This window comes from Hevea brasiliensis, chromosome 5, assembly GCF_030052815.1.
Source record: "Hevea brasiliensis isolate MT/VB/25A 57/8 chromosome 5, ASM3005281v1, whole genome shotgun sequence".
NCBI classification, from domain to species: Eukaryota; Viridiplantae; Streptophyta; class Magnoliopsida; order Malpighiales; family Euphorbiaceae; genus Hevea; species Hevea brasiliensis.
This window is the reverse complement of record NC_079497.1, coordinates 100211645-100217998: the sequence shown is the minus strand read 5'-3', so window position 1 is coordinate 100217998 and position 6354 is coordinate 100211645. Positions and strand designations below refer to the sequence as shown.

Here is a 6354-nt window from a genome sequence, read left to right as displayed (position 1 = left end):
TTAGAAGATGAAAATAATTATTGTGGGTTAAGAACTCTATATTAAGACACAGTGGCATTTTGGTCATTTTGCAGTGTGACACGTGGCACCATGAGATGGTGACACATGGCATAACACATAAGCTTGCCAAATGTTTTCTAATCATGTAAGATGATTAAAATCAAGATTAAATATAGGTTTGACACTTGGCACAATGTGATTGGGTCACTTAAACCTAGAGCTAATCAAAAGGTGACATGTGGCTAGGGTTTAATGTGTTAACCTAGCTATTTAAGTGTGGTTATGAAAAGAAAACATAACCAGCAGCCTCTCCTCTCATATGTCACGCCACTTTGAGCCTCTCCAGCTATTTCTCTTCATCTCTCATCAATTCAAAGAGATTAGCCATCAATCTCTTGAATTAAGAACACTAGAAATTGTTTCTAGTGTCCTGTTTGCATCTCTAATCTCTTAAAAGGCAGAACTTGAATTTCTAATTAATAGAAAAGGCTTTAGAAGCTGTTCAAGGGCTGCCATAGGTGTTCTTGGTGTGGACAAGCTAGAGGGACAACATCCGGTGTCACGAAGGCGAATCTCAAAGCGCGACACGCTGCAGCACATCAAGAGGTTAGTGTAATCGTTCTTGATTTAATCTAGGGTTCTAAAATTAATCTGATTAATTTTAAAATCTTAAATGGCAAATACAGATCCAAAAACATATTAAAAGAGTTTTAATATGTTGTTTATCATTGAAATCAAATAGATAAAAATAAATCTTGCATGGTGCATGTGACCCTAGGTGAAAATTTTTGAATTCAATGGTATAATCTTGTGTTTTTCACGCTTCCGTTCCTTCACGAATGACTCGAGATCGGTATAATCGAGGTCCTCGATCCAGATCGGTTAATTAGTCCAGTTCTCTCACTGTCATCAGATAAGGTCATCACAATGCTTCGATCACCGGGATCATAAATTTTTAGGCTAGGAACAAAGAGGGCAACCGAAAAAAGATAAAAAGTGGCCACCATGGCCGGAATTGTTGCCGGGGCAGCTAGAACAGGACGTGTGAGAAGGAAGAGAAGAAAATCAAATACGGAGGGCTTCCCGGTTGAATGTATATATATAGGAAAATCCAAGCATTTATTGCTAAGCAGAAAACGAAGCGGTCGCTTCGGGAATTGAGGGAAATTAATGCTTTGACTCAACTGAATCGGATGAAAGGACTAGATTAGGAGAGATCAGAAAAGAAGAGTCCGGTGTGAGAGATCGGAAAAGCAGCATGTTGAAAAGACCGGAAAGGAAGAGAGAGCGAAAAACAAAGAGAATAAGAAGCCTACCGCTGTCTTCATAATCAGAACCGAGGTAGTTAAAGCGTTGCAGGTGAAATCTCAACCGCATGCCCCAGAATCGCCCGCATTGCTGACAGGTGCCAGAATATGTCATGACAACGCTGTACCTTCCAATCTCCACCGTTGATCCGAATTGTAAGGACAAGCCCAGGGCCCTTGGATCGAAGAAGAAGACGACAAGACCAGCGCCTTTCACTCCTAGCCCTCGGATCGCCCCGGACAAGAGAATTTGGGACCGTCAGATTAGAATAGGAAAAGGAGAAATATTCTGAAGGGGTTCTCGGCCGTCTATTCTGATTCTCTTTAATTCATGAGCCTCAGATCATGTTCTTTGAAATCCTGACCCTCCATCTCCCTCAAAATAGATCCTGACCCTTCAGGGGAAGCACCCGATTCCTATAAATACCTGCATGAAAAACTGTTCAAGGGATGAAAAAAAGAGAGCGGTGACTATAGTGGAAGAACTCTGAAACTTAATTCAGTTCGTTACTCTGCTATTTTTTTAGCGTTCATAAGAAAAAGCTTTTGAAACCGGTTTTCTAAAGTGTTTTCTTGCAAAGGGATTCTTGAATACTGAAACTCTCTATTTTTAGTTCGTTCATTATCCTGTGGTGCTCTCATTTTCAGCTTTTTGTTTCCACTCCCATTGTCCAGGCTCAACCTCATTTGAAATTTGGGTATTATTTCGACCCGATTGCATTTTAGCGAAACATCCTTTGTTTTAAGGCGAAACTTAACCTTCCAGTTATCAACCTGCAGTCCTATTACGTTTTGGTCATTCCATACTTAGTTTAGTAGATTCGGCTCCCTACAGGTGAGTGCTCATATTGCCATTTCATTAATTGCTAGTTCTTACTTTACGTATTTCCTTTGTTTTTTTATGTACGTAGTCTTCTCTAAGTTTATATTACGCTAAAAAATACGAAGAAGGTTACTCTCGGGTTTACTTCTTTGTTGATCAGTCCATTCTTTTTGTTAATCGTTGTTATTTCTGAATGCAAGTCTTCTAGTCTCGAGTAGTATATAAGGGGTCGGATAAAATGTAGGTAACTGTATCTTAAGGGTCTCTTTAAAAATAATGAAAGATCTGGGTAATAAGTCAGGAAAATAGTTAGGCCAAATCACTGGAATAACACAAAAGACAATTGGGTAAGACGCCACAAGGCAGGATAAAACCGAACCTTAGATAAATAAATGGAATAAACCAGGTATCAGAGGGTACTGGCAAGGCGACCATATAAGAAGATCGGGAAATTCAGTTTAGTGTCCCTGGTCTAGTCACAAGGTACTAATGAGTTAAAAAAAAAAAAGCCTTATTCCGATCCCCGTCCTCTTCGAATGCCAAAACCCTTAGTCTTAGGCTCTTACGAGGTGTAATTGAAATTAAACTTTGAGAGGTTGGAAAAATCCTTATCCGACTCCCATTAAAACAAAAGAGATCGGAGGAGAGTTCTTATCCGGTTCTCAACCAAAATTTAATAAATACTCAAAAGAGATCGGAGGAGAGTTCTTATCCAGTTCTCAACCAAAATTTTAACAAATATTCAAAAGAGACCGGAGGAGAGTTCTTATCCGGTTCTCAATCTAAATTTAATAAATACTTAAAAGAGATCGGAGGAGAGTTCTTATCCGGTTCTCAATCCAAAATTTAATAAATACTCAAAAGAGATCGGAGGAGAGTTCTTATCCAGTCCTCAATCTAAAACTTTAATAAATATTCAAAAGAGATCGGAGGAGAGTTCCTATCCAATTCCCAAAGTTAAATTCTAATAAAATAGCCCTTCAAACAAAACTAACATACAACAATAACTCACTAAGGTTGTCTCATTTACTTATGTATCTGGGTAATCCGAATTAGTGAAAAATCAAATATTCCTTTTGTCAAAAGGATTAACATTTCCATTCAAGCCCTCCTAACTATCAATTCTAATTTATAAAGAACGTGAAGTTAAATCTGCTTACCCTCATTGAGGGACGAGGTGGGGTGCCTAACACCTTCCCCACCCGTTTATGGACCCCGAACCTAGAATCTCTGTTTTTGAAGTGGTTTCATTTTAACTTATTCTCGTAAAATGGTTTTCTTTAATTTCCCTCAAAATTAAAGTGGCGACTCCTCACTTTTCCCACTTCGGTGAGTGTTTGTCCAGGCGACCGCAAAACACCTTGCGACATGTATTAGACTAATCCATTTACTATTAGAAATAGGGTAGATTATATTGCATTTAATAGTTTTAAGATCTCTTTTTTTACTACTTCCTTCATGTTAGGGTTAAGTCTCCTTTGGTACTCAATTTTGGGTTTACTATTTCCCTCCATAGGTATTCTATGCATATAAATGGAGGGGCTAATCCCTTTTAAGTTATCTATTTTGTACCCTGTAATTCTCATAGTTCTCAATTCTCTTAGTAATTTCTCCTCTTCTAAATTACTAAGACTAGCATTTATAATCATAGGAAAAGTAGAGTTTAGGCTAAGAAATGCATGCCTGAGAGTGGAAGGAAGAGGTTTTAGTTCTACTTGGGGTGTTTGTTCCTTGCTAGTTGGTGCTGACATGGTTGGATTTTGTTTCAACTCTTCCACTTATAGTAATTGGGCTGGTGGTAGTAGTGGGCTAGCTTCCAGTAGTTGTGCACATACTGCTATCTCTTTGTTTTCATCTTTAATGGTAATGCTATGCATGGTATAAGCTTCCAAAGGATCTTCTAGATATTTCTTTTTGAACTCCTCTTCTACTAGCTCATCGATAATGTCTATCCTTAATCATTCATCCATGTCTGGCTTTTCTTTATAGCTTAAAATAGATTGAATTCTACTTCCTCTTTTCCCACTTTGAGAGTTAACTGCGCGTTTTTAATGTTAATGATGGCTTTGGCAGTTGCTAAGAAGGGTTTTCCCAAGATTATGTGAATTAGACTTCTTCTTCCATTTTTAGAATGACAAAGTCAATAGGTATGAAGAATTTGCCAACCTTTATTTGAATGTTTTTTAGAATTCCAATTGGATATTTGACAAAGCTGTCTGCTAATTGTAAGGAGATAGTGGTTAGCTTTAGCTTTTTAACATTTAGCTTCTGACAAATGGATCACGGCATAAGACTAACACTTGCTCCCAGATTGCAAAGGGCTTTGTCAATCTTCATTTTACCTATGAGACAAGGTATGGAAAAACTTTCATGATCTTTTAACTTTGAAGGCAGTTTGTTTTGTAATATTACACTTCATTTTTTAGTGAGGGCCATTGTCTCGTAGTTATCTAGTTTACTTTTGTTAGAGAATACTTCCTTAAAAAAATTAGCACAGGATGGCATTTGAGATTGGGCTTCGGTGAAAGGGATATTGATATAGAGTTTCTACAAAACCTCTAAAAATTTTTCAAGCTACTTATCTAGTTTAGCTTTCTAGAATCTTTGAGGAAAAGGTAATAGTGGTTGATAGGGCTTTAGTAGCACCTTCTTCTTTAGTTTCTTTTCCTCTTGCTTTTCTATACCTTTGTCAACATGCGCTTCTTTCTCCTTTGCTTGAGCTTCATTCTCACCAGAAGTCTCATCAGGTTGTTCTTACGTGTCTGCGGGTTTTTAGTTTTCCAACATCTTGCCACTTCTTAAAGTGATTGCCTTGTATTGTTCTTTTGGATTCATCTCAAGCTGACTAGGTAGTTTACCAATGGCTTTGCTTAAAGAACTAGCAATTTGGTTTTTAAGTATTTTGTTATGAGTGGCCAAATGGTCCATTCTGAAAGTAAGCTACTTGATCATCTCACTTTGTTATTATTGTGCTATTAGAAAGCTCTCCATCATGGATTCCATAGTCATCTTCAGTTTAAGCTATTGTGGCTAGGGAGGTTGTGGCAATAGAGGCTGGTTCTGATTTCTACTCTAAAAGTCTGGTGGTGTTGGTTTATATCCTTATTGTCTGTTGATCAGCTGATTTTGTTGGTTCTATTGGTTGGACTATGAGAAATTTGGGTGGTTGCTCCATCCAGGATTGTAAGTATTTGAGTAAGGATTTATAATCACTTTCTGGTTGAAGTTCCCATTTTTATTCATGTAATTCACCTGTTCTATGAAGGGCTCACTATAATTGTTGAATTTTGAGGTTTGGTATCCTCCTCCATAGTGGTCATAGAATTGTTTACTAGCTTCTATTGCATTGGCTTGCATTCTATCAAACCTCTTTGACAATTGGTCAAATTGAGCATTAATCATACTGAGTTCATCTAGTTCTAGTACTCCAGCTGTTCTCCTTATGTCTCCTCTTTCATTCGACTATTCAAAATTGTGGTAAACAACCCTTTCCAAGAGCTCAAAAGCTTTGGTAGTGGTCTTGTCCATTCGGTCTCCACTAGTTGCTGAATCTATAGTGCTCCTTGTTGATGGTAGTAAACCATTATAGAAGTTTTGAATGAGGAGACAATCCAGAATGCCATGTTATGGGCACTCCCTCTGAAGATCTTTATACCTTTCCAATGCATGATAGATAGATTCATTATCTTTTTGTCTAAAGGTGTTGAGTTCAGCTATAAGTTTAGCAGTTTTCCCAAATGGAAAGTATCTTGCTAAAATGTTTTGTGATAAATCGGCCCAGTTGGTGAATGATTCTGCAAATTGAGATAATAGCCACTTTCTTGCTGTAGGAGGGGAAGCATGGATTTAGGGCATTTAAAGCATTGAAATTTCAAAAAACCATTCTAGGGTTTCATGCATCATACAAGTGTGTTATGGTCCTAATCAATTTTCAATGCTCAATTGCATACTAAAACACATGTTAACATACTTTAAACTTTCATTTGCCATTTAAGATTGTGAATTAACATTTAATTCATAATAATTCCTAATTAAAGGGGGATTTTGAGTACTAATCTCTTGATGCACAATTGATAGAATTCCCACTCTTTGGATGCTTTTAGGACCCCAAATGAAGTCCCTCTAGCTTGTCCACCACAAGCTCACCAATGGCAGCCCCTATTTGACTTCCCAAGCCTTTGCCAACCACTTGTAATTAGGGGTTTATGTTTTAGTGAGGTTTAA

At 37.6% G+C, this 6354-nt stretch overlaps 1 non-coding gene across 1 annotated transcript; it reads left to right on the top strand.

Moving 5' to 3' along the window:
- The first annotated feature begins 5746 nt into the window (after positions 1–5746).
- On the top strand, positions 5747–5853 carry LOC131180481 (small nucleolar RNA R71). The gene has a single exon (XR_009149249.1). It is a non-coding gene; the product is annotated as a small nucleolar RNA R71 (small nucleolar RNA).
- Positions 5854–6354: the final 501 nt, after the last annotated feature.